General features: G+C 44.1%; 1 long non-coding RNA gene across 1 annotated transcript; it reads left to right on the top strand.

Moving 5' to 3' along the window:
* Window positions 1-2,004: 2,004 nt before the first annotated feature.
* On the top strand, window positions 2,005-14,804 carry LOC128918491 (uncharacterized). Its single transcript, XR_008469545.1, has 3 exons — window positions 2,005-5,818; window positions 8,799-9,995; window positions 10,165-14,804. It is a non-coding gene; the product is annotated as an uncharacterized LOC128918491 (long non-coding RNA).
* Window positions 14,805-18,114: the final 3,310 nt, after the last annotated feature.

Here is an 18,114-nt window from a genome sequence, read left to right on the forward strand (position 1 = left end):
GGGCTGCAGCTGGACCGGGAAAGCTGAGGATGCTAGCCAGCAGCTCGAGCCCAGTGAGCAGTGAGTGATTCTGGTGAGTTAGTTGTTTGACTTCTACGTTCAGGAGACAAGGTAAATTAGTTTGTGTGGCATTATCCACTCTGTGGCTCATTGCCATGTCTAGCATTTACATAGGGGAGCATGGAAGCTGAATGCTTAATTCTTTGCAAGGAAGTGGCAGCTCTCCCCTGCTCCTGCTACACTTAGCACAAAACTGCCCTCCCCATCCTATTCCCAGTGTCATTACCCTGCTCAACACGTTGCCTCCACGTTCATTTTGTAATGGAAATGATAAATAATATAGCTCGGATGCTGGTATCACCTGATGCTCACGTGGGGAAGAAGGCTCTGTTACACTGTGTTTGGCTTTGCTCCCCTCTGCTCCCATTCAGTCCTCCTGAGCACCGGCAAAGTGAAGCTTGGCTTTACCCGCATCTGGGTGCCCTGAGCATCACTCACCTGCTTATCATGAGGTTTCGTGTGTCTGTGCAAACTGTCCATGGGACTATCTATTATCTAGATAACCGCTACATTACATAGGAGGGCACCTTTCCATTACTTTGTGGAAGGGCTAGCTCAGATAAGAATTGAAAAAGACACTAGGAGTCATTTCAGATCAGAAGTACGTACCAGTCCATTGGAGCTAACTGGCTACACCAGTCTGGGCCCAGGGCTTGGTGTTACCTCCCCTGCTGCCTTTCAGGGGCATCTCTGCAGAGCAGGTGGGCTGAATGGATTTGAAGTTTTTGTCTGTATTTTGAAGACAGGCCCACCCATGCTTAGGTCTTGTATCTCTGATATAAAATGTATTTATTTGTAAGCAACGTACCTCTCATCTGTACGGTCTGGTTTGGTATTTTCTTAGCTGTACATATGCCAGTGTGTTTTGGAGTTTCCACCTACCGAGGGTGAGTTTGGTTGTTACTGGATTCATAATTTTTAAGTGCTGTGGGGTGCTTTCTTGTTCTGTTTAGTAGACCAGAGATAAGAAGGGTTATTTTGCAGGACCTGAAAGTAAACGTGTAATATCTTGTTCTGATGAATGCCATTCTCTTCTAGTGACTACTTCGCTTCTACCATTGATGGCATTGGCATGCAGTAATGTTAAAGGTGCACCATTCCAGCAAGGAATTACGCTTGCGCATGCGTTTACATTTGCAGACAGCTGCAGGAGTTTCAGATTGGGCCTTAACCCTTCAACACTGACAGTTCCAGTGGGCACACTGGTCAGACAGCAGCTCTTCTATTCTTTGAGGAACTTGTAGTCTAACAGAGGAATGGATCTTGTGGGTGGAGTTGCATCTGAGACTCTGCTTCAGGCCTAACGAATCCAACTAAGCCACGTGCAACTGTTGGCTCTGGGCTCTGCGAAATGACCTACTCAGTCTAAATTCCAAACAGAGTAAGAGGGGCGAAGGATTCTTAAATAATGAGGCTGCTTTTTCTTCCCTCCCACTTGCTGCCCTCTGCACCTGGCCCAAGGATGCTGAGTACAGGCAGGTCCGGTGACTACGTTTCTGTCTTGTCATCTCACACTGTGCTTCGTCCCCCAAGAGAAAGTTAACTGACCTATTTTAAGTAGCTTCACAAAGCTGATGCGCAAAAGAAATATTTGAGGGATGAGTGATGTTAAAGTAGTAACATGAGGCTAAAGTCACTGCTTGAGCAGCTCCGCTGATTTTGGTGGAGTAATCCTGGGGGTGCTTGTTGCTTCATCAGATTGGGATTCTCCAAAACTAGTTTTGTGGGGCTTTTTAACATTCTTCTCACTTAAAAAGGCTGACAAAAACATCTATCTGGGCAGACAGAACTATGGATAAGCTTTAGGAGGAGAGTTTGATCAGAGCAGAAAAGGAAAAGCTCCTCTGAACACAGTAGCTTATGAATTGTGTGTTGCTGCTAGCTGCCCGTCATGTTCTCTAGTACTTTGCTCTGTTTCAAGCTGTTATGTATCATGGAGGACGGACAGGCTTGTAATGTAAGTGACACAATAGTGGATTTCGTACCAATAATGAGGAGAGAACATCTTGGTGCACGTTCCTTGTCTCAAAGAGTGCGGGATCTAGAGGATTTTTAGTACAGATTTTGAAAAATCTTTTCCTTGTGCTCAATTATACTATGGCCTTGGGAGGAAGATGGTTAAATGAGAAACAATACATCAGTGTGTTCTTGCTGAAAAGGTGTCAGTCCTCCTTTTTATAAAAACCAGTTATTTCTGCCTGTTCTCTATAGCTGGATGGAGAGGACTTCTCAGCAGGTTTCCTTGTACGATTAAGATCTCATTTCAAGCGTATGATGAAACTTGCTAGTCCATTTTGTAGGCAAGTCTGTGTTTCCTTGTGTTTTGAAGGCAGAACACCAGTAATCTTCCAGTAACTGGTACAGACCATCTCTTAATGCAAACAGAGAGAAGTTAATAACACATGAGCCATTGTTTTGTTTCCAAAGAGTCTCAGCTGAAGGGGCTTATACAACTGCGGGACTCTAATTCAAGCCTTCAGTTCTATGTACTTTTTTTCTGTTTGCATTTGAATGCATTGAAGGAGCAGTGACCAGGCATCAAAACACTATGCCCAGCCTGTCTGAAGTGACCTTCTCCCTGAAATAAGAGTCCGTCACCCAGTGGACAAGAGAAGGCTTTGGTAAGAGGAATTAGAGCAAACAAATTGTATACTGCTGAAAATGGAGTTTGAATCTTTTGCACTCGAGCCTTCTTGTAGATGTTCTCCCCTTGTGATGTGGATCTACTGCTACACCTCTTCACAAGGGAGGCAGCTAAGATGCAAGACTCTTACCTTGTCTAGGGTATCGCAGTGCGCTCATGATTAATCGAAATGCATCTTACAAGGGACGACAGTCTCTTCCCTTGTGCAACTAGATATAGCCCATGTCAAGTTTTGCTAAATACAGGCTTTAATCACCTCGAAAGCCAAGGTGAAGCTAAAGGCAGGAGTGATGTCTGGCACTGTTTCAGTACAGGTAACCTTGGGCAGGGGGAATGTGGGGAGGAAGACGTGCTTCTGGGGAGCACCTGGGAGTAACTTCCCTCGTTGTGTTGGAGGCATCCTATTGCCCTTTCCCCAGCCTTCGGTGTCACAAGGTGTATCCCATCTCCTTGGGCAGATGGGAAGGCCGGATAACATGCTGATAATAATCCTGATCTTCACATCTCCCTGCACATTTTGGTGGTGCATGGTGAGCATTTCAGTGTAGAGGATGGTTGCAACGTCAGCCACTGGTGCATGGGACTCTTCTGCAGTTCTCTGGCTATTGCAGTGAGTGGCGGACTGAGCAGCAGGGGGCGTCAAAACGTAAATTTCCCTAATGCAGCTCAGACAAGGGGAGAAGCTGTGCAGGCAGCACACCCTGTTTGACACCTGACTTCTTGCATTGAGGCAAAGATGTACAAATGGGTGGGTCTGACCTTGGAACAAAAGACAGGCATGTCCAGAAGGAGACTCTATAAAGATCCCTCGAAGTTCTGATAAAGGAGGAGCCTGAGCTTAATAAACCAGAAAGGACAGCACTGGCTTATTCTCCGCTATGAATCAGAGTCAGTAAAATCTCTGCTATGAATCAGCCTTGCAGTGTCCTCTCTGTCCCAGCAGACTGAACTGGGGGACAGGTCAGGAACTTTTTGGGCTGGATAAACTTGTCTTTTTCAGGCCCGTCTAGGCTATAAACCCACAGGATTTTGTTTTTCGGACTGACATGTGAGAGTATACATTGGGCTAGTGACAGCTATGATTCTGGGTTTATCATCTATGGCTAATGCTTCTGCATTGCTTGGTTAATGAGTCACGGGTGCTTACGTGTGGCTTACACTCCTCTGAAACCTGCAGCGCACAGGATCCTGCCCAGGCCTGTCCCAAGATACTGAATCAGCAGAATCCCTAAATAACCTGGTGTTCTTAGCTTAAACTGACTGCTGCAGAGTGGAGCCAGCTAGGAAAAGGGCTAGCCTTGCGTCCAGGAGCTCCAGCAGCATTGCAGCCTTGGATGGGGCCGTCCACCATGCTTTACTGGTTTGCACAACTCGCTGCTGGGAAGTACTTATGTCTGTGGAATGTCTCCCCAAAAATTAATGGCACTTGTGTAGACGTAGTAGCTACCTTGGCTGCTGGTAGAACTGTGAGCTGTTTGTGTAAGCTCCAAAGTGACAACTCTGTAAAGACCTTCTCTAAGATGCAAGAGGGAGAACCAATTGTTATGGTATTTGACAAATGACCGCGGAGCAGGCTTAACAGGACACGTTTGCTTCTGCTTAAACTTTTGGGTGATGAAGTTCACTCTGGCTGTGTGTTTTATTTAAGTTAGATAAGATACGGGGAGGGAATTGTGTAAAGGGAAGAGATAATATGCAGTAAGGTCAATGTGTGAGATATGACGGTGCATGTGCCTTCGTGGTAACACAAGTGCTAGGTGCTCTTCCAGCCAGAGACTGGACTACTTTAAAGGGCTTGCCATCAAAGTTAAGATGTTGCTGCTGGACATCTCTGATCTCCTTTGGAAGAGAAGGGGGGGGGGGGGAAAAGGTAATGAAAGCTTTGTTAGATGTTGGTATTACAAGGGAAAGAACAGAATTTGCTAGAATGCAGAGGGCTCTTGGCTTGTCTTCATGTAAAAGGAAAAATAAAATCTGAAAGAAAGGAAGAAGTTGCACTGAATCTGGCAAAGAATGAATTGCTTAACTGTTGTAGAAGAAGGCACGAGCCTGCTGTACTCTGGGTGTATTTCTCACTGCACAGTATGTGGAGAAATTCAGAAAGTGAGGTGTGTATTCATTCCATGGCTTTATCTAGTTTTGATGTGGGGATTTAATATTGCTGAAGCCAGTGATATTAGCCAGGCCCGATCAGATCCCAAATGAAGATTCACTCGGGTGAGATGCGGTGGATTTTAAATATGATGCCTTTTAAGGAATGGGAGGAGGTGGTTGCTGTAGATTGTCTTCGTAGTATCCTTAACCGTACCGTGTTTTATGGAAGTTTTGTGTCTTGGAGTAGGTGACTGAGTGACAGACAGCACTCCTGCAGATCTCAGTAATGTAATAACCTGAACTCCTCCTTGAATTTCCCCGGTTATATCTGAGAGCTTTTGTGCTTCTCAGCGTGCAGGAAAGTTTGCAGAAAAGAAGCTACTGAGAGCAAATCTGGCTTCCATCTGCAACGTGATCCAGGGCTACAAAACTGCTGCTGCTTTTTTGCTTGTCACCTGCAATAAGATGAAAACAGCCTGTAACCCAAATGGCTGTGTCCCCCTGAGCTAAGTGACTAGCTGGAAACCAGTGGGGTTAGGAATGCGACTGTCCTACAGGTAGGAATGCTGACCGATCTCAAACTAGGAGGCTATCTTTAATCTTATCTGTCATTCTGTCACTTACTTATCTTGTGTGATTTTTGCCTGTCTTTCTGTGTTTTAGGGAAAGGAATTGCTAGTACTGTCTATTCTTTTCTCTTAGTTCTGCTTTGTTTTAAACAGCCTGTGACTCACTGCAAAGGTATTGTCCCATTTCCTTATGAGCTGTGAGGCTGGCCTGCAGGAGCGGTGGCACTACGTGGGGTGGAGTCGTAGCTATATCAAGAAAGCCGGAACCGTCTGAGTTTGCAGTGAGAGTGAATTATGAAGCAGGTACCTGCGCCGCTCTGGAGCCCGCGTTCGGCTTGTTTGCAGTATATCAGGCTTAGCAGCAGGAAGCTGGGCTCACCTGGGAGCTTAGGTGGACTTCAGGTACCACTGCCAGCTGGATGATCTCCTACCACAGGACTGTAAGAAACTGGTAAATATCTTTCCTATGTCATTATATCTCATAAGGAAAGCTTCTGCTGTATGATAAATAAAAAAAGGCAAACAGGAGTTGTTAAGCAGCACGTGTCCCATATTTGGGGTATTAGGATGCTATAGGGAGTTTGGAGGAGAAAGTGACAGGAAAAGTATGATGATAACAATGATTAATAAGCATTGCCAAGAGTCATAGCCTAGAACCATTTTCTGGGTGACTTGGTGGCATATTGCAGGAGATGCAGTAGGAGATGGGATAATACAGTGCTAGTTTGAAAACTTTTGAAGAGACTAACCCAAAACTCAGGATCCACATATCAGAGGACTTGTAGCAAATCAAAGTCAGAATTTATCAAATGTATTATCTTAAAGAGGGAAACCTGTCTGTAAGGTTATAAGTCAGGAAAACTGTATTTGGAGAAGCAGGACACTTCCTCTCCTACCTGAAGGTTCATAATAGGGAAGACTGACACCTTCTTTGGGAAAAAGGAGAGGACTTGTTCTTGTTCTGCAACCACCACTATTGGTTCGGTGTAAGTTTAGATGCCTTAGAAGCTTTAAAATGTTTTTTCTTTGGGATTCCAGTTCATTCTAGTAAGCATAATAGACTCGGATAGACATTACTTCTAATTCTATGGTTTAGAAATAGACAGGGTTGATTAAAACAGCCTGTATAAAAGACATTGAGCATCCTGACCGAGTTTTGAAGTTAGCCTTGTTTAAAACAGGTAGTCGAACTAGCTGATAACCAGGAGTCTCTGCCATCCTAAATCTTTCTGAAGTTTCAGAAGAACTTTCTGAAGTTTTCAGAAGAAAACTGTCATTTCATCTTTCTCATTCAAGCTTTCTCCTGTTGCTGAGCTTCACCCACAAATTTCACAGATGAAAATTTGGCTTTGTTTTGCCTTAAACCAGGAAGTACTTGAAGCCTCCAGTGACAGAGCATGTTTGCATCAGGCTTCCAGCAGGAATTGTTCAAATCAGTTCAAATCAAAAACTTTGTTTCACGTAGTAGCTCAAGGCTTGTGACTAGGTCAGTCATAGCTTAAAACTCCTCTTGTTGACAATAGCAGGACGACACAATGCTGGGAATGAACTTGAAGTAAATGTGCCCAATTAAATGAAGCTTATGCTATCACATATTTTGTTGATGACGGAATGATTGCTGCAGATCTTACCTGGCAGGACTTCTTACCTTTCTTGGAATGCAGTATTTCCGTAACAGGAGAGTATCTCCATCCTCCACACCCACCAGCTTGTTGGTTTTTAGTAGTGATTCCTTTATAGGCTAATTCCTTGTAGCCAGTTCCCTAAAGCAGAATGCTTTGCGTAAATGCACGCTCACAGTAGATTTGCCAGGTATCTGAGCTAAAGGGAGGAGAAAAGATTTGCTGTTAGACAAGTTGCTGAAACGGAAAAGTTGCTCACCTTATTGGCCAGCACCTTTGCACAGGTCCCTGCTAATTCTAAACTAGGTAAGTTGTTTGGTTTCCTTGTAAGGCTTCAAAGCTGTTCCCAAGTCAGTCATCCCTAGATATATAGCTTCTGACCATCTAGAAATAAAAGCAAACTCAAGAGCAGGATAACTTACTGTGATATTGCAAATGCTTGCTTTTCCTGCAGCCACAGCAGTGAATAATCAGTTAAACGACTCCGGGTCTCTGCAGAGAGGATGCTTTTGCTGCGTAGTTTTCAAACTGGACTTGTAAAACTTGAAGGATCCTTGCCTGATTGCCAGCTTGTTTGGGCTCCACATGATGGGAAATCCCATTCACATCTGTGGAGGCTTGTGCATTTCTTATTTGTGGGGAAAAAAATAGTCATGTCTATTGTCCCAGACTCATGTAATTAAAAACTTTTGAGCTGCAGCTTGTATGTTCTCTCCAGGTACATCAATAGGAAGGGTGGAGAAGAATGCTCCTACATACCTCCCTGCCTTCATTTATACTTAATACCAGGAAGATTTTTGTCCATGTTAAGGAAAGATGATGTTTTTCTAAGATGACTCTGCAGTGATTTGGGAGAAAGAATTAATATCTTGTCTCGTGCAATACCGTTGCTAATGTTTGTGCAGAATAAACCCTTCAAGGGTAGGAATGCATTCTTCTACCATAACGCTGTACTGTGCCAGTCCCCATTCAGTTGACATCTTTGATTGTACCATAAAGAATATAATGAGCTGCACTAATGTAATAGATATTGTCTAGATTTATTGAGATCTTTGGCTACCAGGAGCAGGACTCAATGGATTAGATCCGAGACACACATTAGCATCTAAGATGCTGGCCCCTGGCAGCTGAAGGCTTGAGGCTCGTTTGGACCAGCTGAGCAGTACCCATGTACTGCTGCACTCCCTCTCTTCTACTTTGGGTGTTGGGCACATATTTCTTTTTAGGGCTGCCCTTCCTGTGAGCCTTGAATTATGAGGGTGGTTTTGCTGCTCCATGGTCTCCCAGAGTGTTAAATAGTTTCAGTTGGATGACTTGTTTTCCTCTTTTCCTAAAGCACTAGGAACTCTTACAGGAAGCAAGCAGCAGAAGGGAGCTAAAATGATTTGAAAAATTAAAAGCAGGATCATTTTCCTGCTGCATACATACAAGGTTGCTCCCTAAAGCATCTTTTCCCTGGCCCTGTTGTGCTTAATTTTTAGTGGCTCAAAGGAAAGTTTTACAGTTCCCAAAACAGCAATTCTGCAGTCCCGTACGTCCCCGGAGGAGGATGAAAGATGAAGTAGTGTCTTCCTCTTCTGTACCAGATTGTTTTGCTCTCCTATAGCTGTGCTTGTCCCTGACCTGTTAATTGCCTTTGAGATAGTCTGGTTTGTTCTGATCCTGATGGGAAATGTTGGAGGGATGATTAGGTCATTGTTTAAACAAGACAGCTAGTTCCAGAGTGGGACACGTTTTCAGGGCAAGAGGGTGGGTACTGTTGTCAAGTCTCGATTTTGATGTTTTGGAATTGTTTGCTTTTTTCCTTAGGGTGAAAAGGTTACAGTCAAGAAGTGATTTCTTAATTAATTGGTGCTGGCTCCTGGGACAGGGGGAATGGAGCCCTTGTTCTGTTATCACAGTGCCTGGTAGGTATTATTGTTCTCTGCTGTGCTGGTTTGATTGACGTGCAGTTACAGCACTTCATTTCACCTTTGTCAGTCTCCTTCGATATCACGTAGAGGGCATGAGCTCTTCCCATCACCCGCACTGCCATCCTGTACAACAGAAGCCACTGAACTCTATCTCACGACTCCTGAAGTAAACCCAACAGGTTTGTCTTGGGTTACTCTGTCTTTTGAAAAAAATATATGCTCCCAAATGCTGGCCATTCTGAAGGCCCGGTGATAGCCAGGAGTCTGGGGTTTTAACATCTGCTTTTCAGTTTGAAGTGTTTCCAATTCTTGCCTTTCAGCTGGTGCTCATGCCTTTCTCAACAGGATGGCAGGTTTCTGATAATTTATTGAAAGATGAAATGTAGTTTCACTGTGAGCAAAACAGGGTGAGAGCAAGAAAGAATGGAGAGTCTTAGCGCTCTCTGTCTTACTATCCAAACACAAACTAAATTCCTGGGTTTGGGGAATTTTTAACCTGGTGCATTAGGAGGGGGAATGGAAGGCTTAGACGTCTCAGGGTATACAGACATAGTGTTGCCAGTGGATCACCCAAAGAAATGAGAGGCTGACGAAAGCCAGTGAGCTTCTAGTCATGCAGCATGTTTTACCTTTATACTGGAGTGTTGCACAAGAGGCCCTTGAGTAATAACCTGCTTTTGAGGCTGTGATGCAAGAGTTAAGGAATTGTTTTGCCCTGAAGGTTGTCTTCTCACATGTTCGTGTGTTTCCAGGAACTGAGGATTGCAAGAATGCTAGATAACACCGTATCTTGTGTATCTTAGGCTGTTCCACATGTTTAATAGCAAAGTCAAATGGCTTTAGTACAAGTAAGTATTGGTCTCCTTTTCATTTGTTTTGCAGATGATTGTGTTCCCAGTGAGCTCTCTTCCTGTCTAACATCATACATGTGGCCTAACAGCAGAGCTGTGCAGTCAAGTGAACCCACCAAGAGTTTAAACAGTTTTGTGTCTTAAACTATTAAGCCTCTGGAAACACTCTGTTGATCCACTGTCTTGCCTGAATGGTGTTGTGTGAAACTTGGGAACTCATTGAGATATGGATTTGCAGACAAGTAAGATGGGTTTACCATGTTAACGTTTGTAATTCTTAGAGGCCTTAAACAAGATTAGGTGTAAGGGACAGGGTAACTGTCAATTCGTGGTTTTAAGCCTCTTCTCCCTTGAAGGCTGTTTGCTTCAGTACTGCTGCAGTTGCTTCATTGACTCTTTATTTGTCCCCAGACTCATGCCTTCTGTGAATGAGAAGAGAGGAGGAGCTCGAACAACCTGCCCTAACTTCCCTCCTTGCGTGATGCCAGCTGTGAGTGTTTCTTTGGCAGTGTCTTAGCTGGTTGTTGTGAACAATAGTCAAGGAAGCAATCAGCAAGTATACTGCCCTAGAAGTGCTACACATTGTTGGGCCTGCCTCATCTCCCTGGCTTGAGAGGTGGATGGGGATCCAGGTTGGGATGCTGCCCAGGGGTACTGTGGTGCACTGCAGCTTGAGCTGTCCGCTGGAGCGGAGCGCTAACGTGAGAAATGCCACAGGATGCCTGATGATGTGATCACTGCATCAGAGATGAGATGAAGAAAAGAGAAGATGAACATGCTGCAAGTTGCTTTGCTTGTTCTTTGTCCTTCCCACATGCATCTTCCGGAGGGTAAAATACCAGCTATTGTTAGTAACGCTGCAAAAAGGCTACACTAGAAATTGGGAGAAGGATCTGCTTTTAGGAAGAATTCATCCAAACATCAATCTCAGGCTGCTAATGACAAGCTAACTTGGCTTTGAACCTAGCATGGGAGCAACCCACCTGTCATCACTATTTCTCCTGGGTGCTGGTGAGCAGGTATGCATCGCAAATACATCAACTCAGGTGCCCAAAAACTTAGCTGGTCTTTCTGGGGAAGAATTAGTTAGATTTTAATTAGGCAATGAGGCATTGCTACTTACATTGTCTGGATAAGAGGGAGGCAAGGAAGATTTATGGAAAGGACAAATCCGTTATGGGATTGTTCTAAGGGAGGAAATGTAAGAGCATCCCAATCTTGAAAGAACGAAAGACCATGCCTAAATCTTGTTTAGACTTCCAGTAGTCACACAGAGGATAAGAGCTTACAGTAATTTTGAACAAACAAAGTTGGTTTTGTCTTTTCTCTATGGCCCTTGCTGACTTGGCATGAGCTGGGTGTCAAAATCCGGGGACACGGGAACTCCACCCCTCTTTAAAAAGCTAGCTATGACTTTGGTTGCTAACACTTCTGTATGCCTTTTTTTTTATATCCAGACATGAACATAATTGCACCAATTACAGGAAGTTGTGCAACTTCATGAACTGTCTAGAAAAGTTCTGCACTCAGAAGGTAATGGGTGGCCAGGAGGGAGCACGGTATCCTTATGTTGCAAGTCTTCTGAAACTTCATGTCTGCCTTTTGCAGGGTAATTGTCATGAGACAGATGTTTTGAGCTAGTACATCGGATTTCCTGATAAAATACTACTTTTCTATGGCTTTTTACTTTCATGTTTTTTGCTTCTTTATGGAGCCAAAGATGACCATGAGTTCCAGGCTTTTTGGGGAGAAACAGGGTGTTATAGGCAATAGGAATGGCTAAAAAGGATATCATTGGAAGATCACAGTGAAGATTGCTGCAGAGAGTGCCTCTTTCTATTCTGTGTAAATGCCCTTTCTAGTGCCCCTTCCCAAAGTGCCGCTGCTCCATGCTGGCGTCTGAGCTGGGTGTTGGCTGAATGGAACTGAAGCAATGGCTGGAATGTGGTCGGAGTGACAAACGCGTGGGGCTTGACCTGCCTCGCTTTGCATGTAATTGCTGAGCAACTTCACCTGTGTTAATAAAGTCAGTGAATTTGAATTCCAGGTTACAAGAGTATGTTCTGCTCTTCACGTTTCCTGTAACGTAGCTCTGCAGTAGTGCTGAGACCAGTATGGCTGGCAGTGGCCAACCATCCCGTTTCTGTAAATATGTGTATTTCGAATAGTTCTGTTAAATGTGCTCTTTGCTACCTGGCAAAGAAGCATGATGCAAACAGCGTTGTTGAATGCCAAGTGGTGTTCTGGAGTGCCGTGTTGGGAAGGTGACCACAGCTGACCCCTTAGTTGGATGAAGGGTGGTGGCTGTGCACTGGTCTGCTGGGACCTGAGCAGTCAGCACCCGTGCACGGGGAGGGAATCTGTGAATGGTTTAGCACAAACATCTTATGTCTGCCTTCAAAGAAGGAGGGTGAGAAGTATGATATTGTGTTTTACATCCCATTTTTCAAGGTCATATTTGGATTCTGGTCTGTAAATGTTGAGTGTCCTTGCGTCAATGAAAGAAATGGTCTCCTGGGGGCTGTTGCACCCTTTCCCTTTGGCAGAATTGTCTCTTTGCTGCTTCGCACTTCATCTATTTCAAATAACTTGTGTGAAATAACTTGAGTGAGGCTCCTAGCTCAGTAACCAGGGAAGCTGACATGCTTCATGACTCTTCCTACTTGAGGGGTCTCGTTATTAGCTTTTATATTCCTGTCTCATCTGTGTTAAAACTACAGGCTGTCAGCAGACCTTTCTGTTGCAAAGTACAGTGTATATGCCCAATTCAATTCACAGTAAAAGCTACACCCCAAAAATACTACTATTTGGCCTATTTTCTTACTACTAAGTAGAAGAGATGTAGTCTATACATTTTTATTATAGCTAATGAGAATAGCAAAAAAAAAAAAATCATTGAAAGATTGCCATGAAATTCCCTATAAAGAGTGCCTTGCTGTACTCTCTGCGAGTGCCCTTTCCCAAAGTGCCACCTCTCCGTACTTCAGTCTCAGCTGGGTGACTGAAAGACCAGGTCTTAAATGTAATGGTTTTTTTGTTCATGGCATACTCTGTTTCATTGTGAATGTACTATATTAATACCTTTATTTTTCTCCATGCAGCCACGGCACGAAGGAATAGCCCATATAAATCCCCTAATTTAAATTTGAAATGAAAAACTATCACAACACTTGGAGCACGCTTTAATCCATTGATTGTGCTGGCTTGATTCCAGCAGTGTAACTAATTACATTCTGCCTGCGAAAAATTCGCATTGCTCATGGCTGTTTTTGGAGAGTTGCTGGCTTGAATCCTTGTGTCATCTCTGCAGCCTGACTACACATTTTTGATGCTAATGGAAAACTGCGTTCTATGACTAAGCACCTCTCCTTGACGAAACGAAAAGCCATGGGGCTTGCTGAACAGATCCAGCAGAGTGCTCTGCTGGTAAGTGATGGGTGTCTCCCGTTTCAGCAGTCGTGTTCACACACTCTGCTCTGCGATCCCAGTGCACGGGAGGTGGAACACGAAACACTGCATAAATCCCAGGCTCATCTCCTCCATCCAGCAGGTTTTTACGCTGTCTCCCTTGCCTCAGGGCCATTCTTCTATCCCAATGCCGAGCCTGCCAATGGCTGAAAATTTGTGACTCTAACAGTTGCCTGTCGTGTTGGTCTGGTTAAAGATGATAAGGCAACTGCATATTTCAGTCTCCTGAGAATCACAAGGTGTCGGGCTGGAGTAACATCTAACACGCCGGCTAGTGCTCAGACACCGAAAGCAGACCTGCCTGCCGCAAAGGGCGTAATTCTGTTTTGCTGTTGAACAACAGGGGAATGGGAAGCAGGAGAATGGGGGGTGTTAATCTAGAAGTAGCAGCAGCAGAGAAAGTCACAGTATTTAGTCTTGCATAATCAAAGTAAAATAGAAATTCATATAGCATTTGTTAATTCCAGAGAACCTAGAATGAACTTAACTAATTACAAAACTATGGAACTTTGCTTTGTAGTTTCCCATGCAAGGAGAGTCAGGGAAAACAGTGCATATCCTTTATAGCTCCAGATTACTTTATTGGCTCTACGTACTTCTATGTGTGTTGCAATTCTGCTTCCAGCAAGTCTGTTCCTTGTATGTAAATGGCCTCCCACTGTGCTGAACTTCCAGCATGACTCTTCGCATCTGAGTGTCAGATTCCTCCTGCTCGACTCGGTAGTACCTTGCTGTACTCGTTACAGAGCTGTCCTGATGCCAGTGTTTGCCAAATAAAACCTTTCAAATCTCTGAAAGCTCTTTTTCTGAGAAGAAAAGCTGCGTGAGAGTTGGCTGTGGTGTCTGCGCCTGTTTAACTGACTTCCTTGTTGCTTAGCGTTCTTAGTAGATGTGTAGGGAATGTATTTCCTCGTGGGTTTCTCTTGCTTGATTCTTCTAAATCTATTTGAAGAAGTTGTTGTCTGGAGGGGACAGCTACTGAGAAATTGTGATGAAGGCTGTCAGTGATCATTTTGGAATTTCTCGAGCAGCCCGAGATGTCTTTCACTAATGCTATGTCAGAAGCTGTCTGCATTAGTGTGTATCCAAAATGGAATAGATGGGGTTAATAAAGTCAAGGATTAGGTCCTTAATCTGCACAAGGACTGCTAGAAATGTAGATTACTTTTTTTTTTTGTCACATGCTAGAAAAAGCAACAAAGGACAAACATGAGGATTTTCGTCTCCCTCGGAAGCCTTCTCTTAACCGTGCTGCCCTGGCTTCCTTTCAGCTGATGCAGTGGACCTAAGGATCAGGTGATGATTTAGAAAAATGGTCTGGTTCTCCTGGAAATGAAGAGCTCAGGTGCTGGTAAAGCTGTTGGCTAGCTTTTTCTTTTTTTAATTGCGTTAGGATTCCAGAGTTAGGTTTATGTTAACTCTTGGCTAGATGTTCTCGTACATACAGTGTCTCCCATGGGAGTAGCCCAGCTGTGCAGGTCTGCGTCAGTGAAAGGCTACACGCCGTGCGTTTCATTTCGCCTTCCTCTGAGAAGGGCGGGAATTGGGTGCCTTATTGCTCCCAGGCTGAACCCTGAGACGCTAATGAGTACACAAACAGTTGTACTGACTTCCTTGAGAGGAACTGCATGGTGATTTGAAAACTAAAACATTAAAGGGTTTTTGTCCAAACTGAGCCTTTAATGGCTGACTTCTTAAAAAAATATATATATTTCTGGTTATTTCAGTAAGCATCTTCTTTCTTTTCTGGGTGCGATGAAACCGGGCTCTACTTTTTTCCAAGTTGTTACTTGCAACTACTTCTGTCTAAGCTGTGGGCACGAAGCAGGGATGGCAAAAGGTGACCAAGGTCCATCTGCTGGTCCATCTGCCTTCATCAGAGAGAACGAAACGGCGGAGAAGCTCTTGTCAGAGCAGGAGAATGATGCGGGGAGAACTATTACTGCCTGGAACAGCAGTGACCTCTTGCGGATAGTGAGGATGGCTGGTTCTGCTGGCAGCTGGCACTTGGAGTCGGAGAATATTATTCTGTTGTGATTATATCTGTGGCCTTAAAGTGAATATGGTACTGGAAGCTCAGATGCTCTTGGCTGCGTATCAGAAACAAACAGATATAAGTCTCTTCTAAACGGCTAAGTCTCTTCTTTCTCACGTGTATGTCCTCTGCAGTGGTGATGTGAAATAGAGTCCTAATTATTCAGGAGCAATCCAGACACTTCTCTCACCCTGCTGAACCTGAGTTGGCCTTGGAGCACATCAGGGGGGTGGGACAGAGTGAGAGCAGAACTCTTGCTCGTGTCCTTTTTCCATGAAGTGTTATCTCAGATAAAAGTTGTCTTGCTGATCTGGCAGAAAATCAGGAGAGTAGGGTGGCATGGAGGCAAGCAAGGACTGCGTCTGGGGTGTGCGGAGGTAGGGCTGAGCCCTAATAACCGCCCCAAAGCCCTAAGGCGTATAACCAGGTTCCCAGTTAACTGCGAACTGTGCCTCAGCCCAGCTTCTCAGCTGGATGCAAAGGCGAAAGAAACGCTTCCTGTTGAAGCCTTTTCACTTTTTTTTTTTTAAAGGGTTATATCAGTACATTCTACCTCATGGTGGTTAGTGGAGGTAAATTTATGTACTTATAGCTCAACTCATGCTTTATAAGATGCAGGGTATAGCCTGTGTGTCAGAAAGTTCTTTTAGTAGTTGGGGAGATGAATTCAAGTCAGGAAAAAAGACTTTCTGTGTCTTTCCACCAAATACCAGGTTGCTTCGCCTCCCTGTGCTTTAAGAGCACCTGAAGGTGAAATTCTCAAAGGAGAATCTTCACTTTGAACGTTGCTTTAGGACAAGCTAGTCGCTTCGATTTTTTTACTTCTGCCTCGTCTGAGCTACACACAACAGTGCCTTTGAATTGCCATGTATCACAGTTTCCAAATCATTCTGTCTTCTGGACAACTGCAGATTCCATGGGACTGAAGGGCAGGAATGTGTATCTGGGCAGAGACAGCTGCACCGCTGCCCTGCAACTAGCAGGGAACAACACCAAGCGTACAGGAATGGTGCAGAGATGCTGGTGGTGGGTGTCTTGCACGTGCAGATGTCAAGAAAATGAAAGGTAGTGGGAATCTTTAGTAAGACTCGGTTTTGAAGCACGAACTTATCACGCATGTCCTTCTGAGCGGTGACTTCGGTGTGTACACTTACCATACTCCTATTTCTAGAAAATAGGGCGTCATCTGGCAGAAGATCCCTGTGCCTGTCCAGTTTCTTTCTGATTGCGAAGGGAAAGATACATCTCTCAGTGAGTTGAGACAAAACCAGAACTTTCATTTCCACAAACTTGTGGTTGTGATTCAGATATTCCCTTCTCTCCAGTTCTTAAAAAAAAAAAAAAAAAAAAAAAAAAAATAGTTTGTCAGGTCACAATAAATTGTAGAAACTGCTGACTATTTTACAAGACATAATGAAGCTGTCTTGTAGAGCCGCATCCATCACCCCAAAATAAAAGCAACGCTCCGAAGCCCAGGGTATTTGATGAAGTGATTTCTCCGGATGTTTGCAATAAGTGGGTGACTGTCTTGAGCTATAAAAGTGGGCAAAGGGAAACCAAAGAACAATGAGGAAGCCAAGAATGTGTAAGAGCCACAACTGGGAATGCAGCCTTGACAAAGTTTTGTCTCGTGGCTTTTTTGGGGTCAGAGGGTAGCTAAAGAAAGCCAGGAATAATTAGTTAAAAAAAGCTATCGGTGTCAGATTGTGTTCCGGGGAAATGCAAGTTGCTGCAACTTCCTTTTCCTATACAGAACATGCAGAAAGCATCAGACTCCTAAATAAACTTACAAATGTAAAAGCCTGCTTGAATGAAGTTTAACTGAGTGGTAAAGGTCAAAAAGGTCCGTAGAAAGATCTTGTTTCCAAAGGAAGTAACTTTAACAGAGCAAATGCCAGATGCGTCAAGGTGACCAAGAGGCAGCATGCTGAGCCTGGATACAGCTGGAGAATTTTAAAAAGCTCTGTGGTTCATATCTAGCAAGGTCTTGAGAAGTGTGGGGTGACTTGTCCTTGGAGGTGCATGTCTGGAGCAGAAGTGGGGTGTTTGGATGGCACGGGGAAGGCGATGGGAGGGATGGTTCATTTGTGGGGTGCTCTGTGTGCTGACCCACGCGGCCTCGTGTTGTACTGTGGGAAAACTGGCTTAAATCAATCTGATAAAGACCTCTAAAGACTTTATTCAGAACTGGCAATCCTCGGTAGCCAAGGCACAGCTGAACGTTAGTGAAAAGCTCTTTGTGAACTGGCCGAGTGGGTGTGAAGACTTACCCTGACCAACTGATGGATCCCCAAGGACTTCCAGGATTCATTAGAAAATTGGATTTGAACTTAGTCAAAACCAGATGAAGATCATCAAAAGCTTGTGGCAGTGGAACTGGCTGCAGGTTTTGAATACAGCTGTGCAGCGGAGTAGTGGAAGAAGAAATTGCTGCAGTGGAAAAATGGGAAAACCTGCTCTGAAAACCATGAAGCAGTAGTGGCCCTCTTATACATCTGAGAACAATAGGGCTTTATTTGTAAAAAAGTGCAATTGTTTGTTTGTTTTCTTGCAGTAAACTGGCAATAGTGCAAAAACAGACTTCAATTAAATACTAGTTACCCTGAAAACCTTAGTTGTAAAATGGTATGTTCTAAAATACAAGACTCGTCAAAAGAAGTGGTTTAAAACATTGAGAAGAACGCCTTCTCAGTTTGGAAGATGGGAATGTAAAACTGAAAGGACACCATGGCCCAAAGTAAAATGCAAACACTGAAAAATTTGTGGTTTTTTTAAAGATATTTGTCAGATGCAAGTTCTAGGGTGTGTTGGATGGCTTCAGGGTACTGAGAGAAGAGGAGTGGGGGGATAAGGTTTTA

The sequence above is a fragment of the Rissa tridactyla genome, chromosome 16 (assembly GCF_028500815.1).
Source record: "Rissa tridactyla isolate bRisTri1 chromosome 16, bRisTri1.patW.cur.20221130, whole genome shotgun sequence".
Lineage (NCBI taxonomy): Eukaryota > Metazoa > Chordata > Aves > Charadriiformes > Laridae > Rissa > Rissa tridactyla.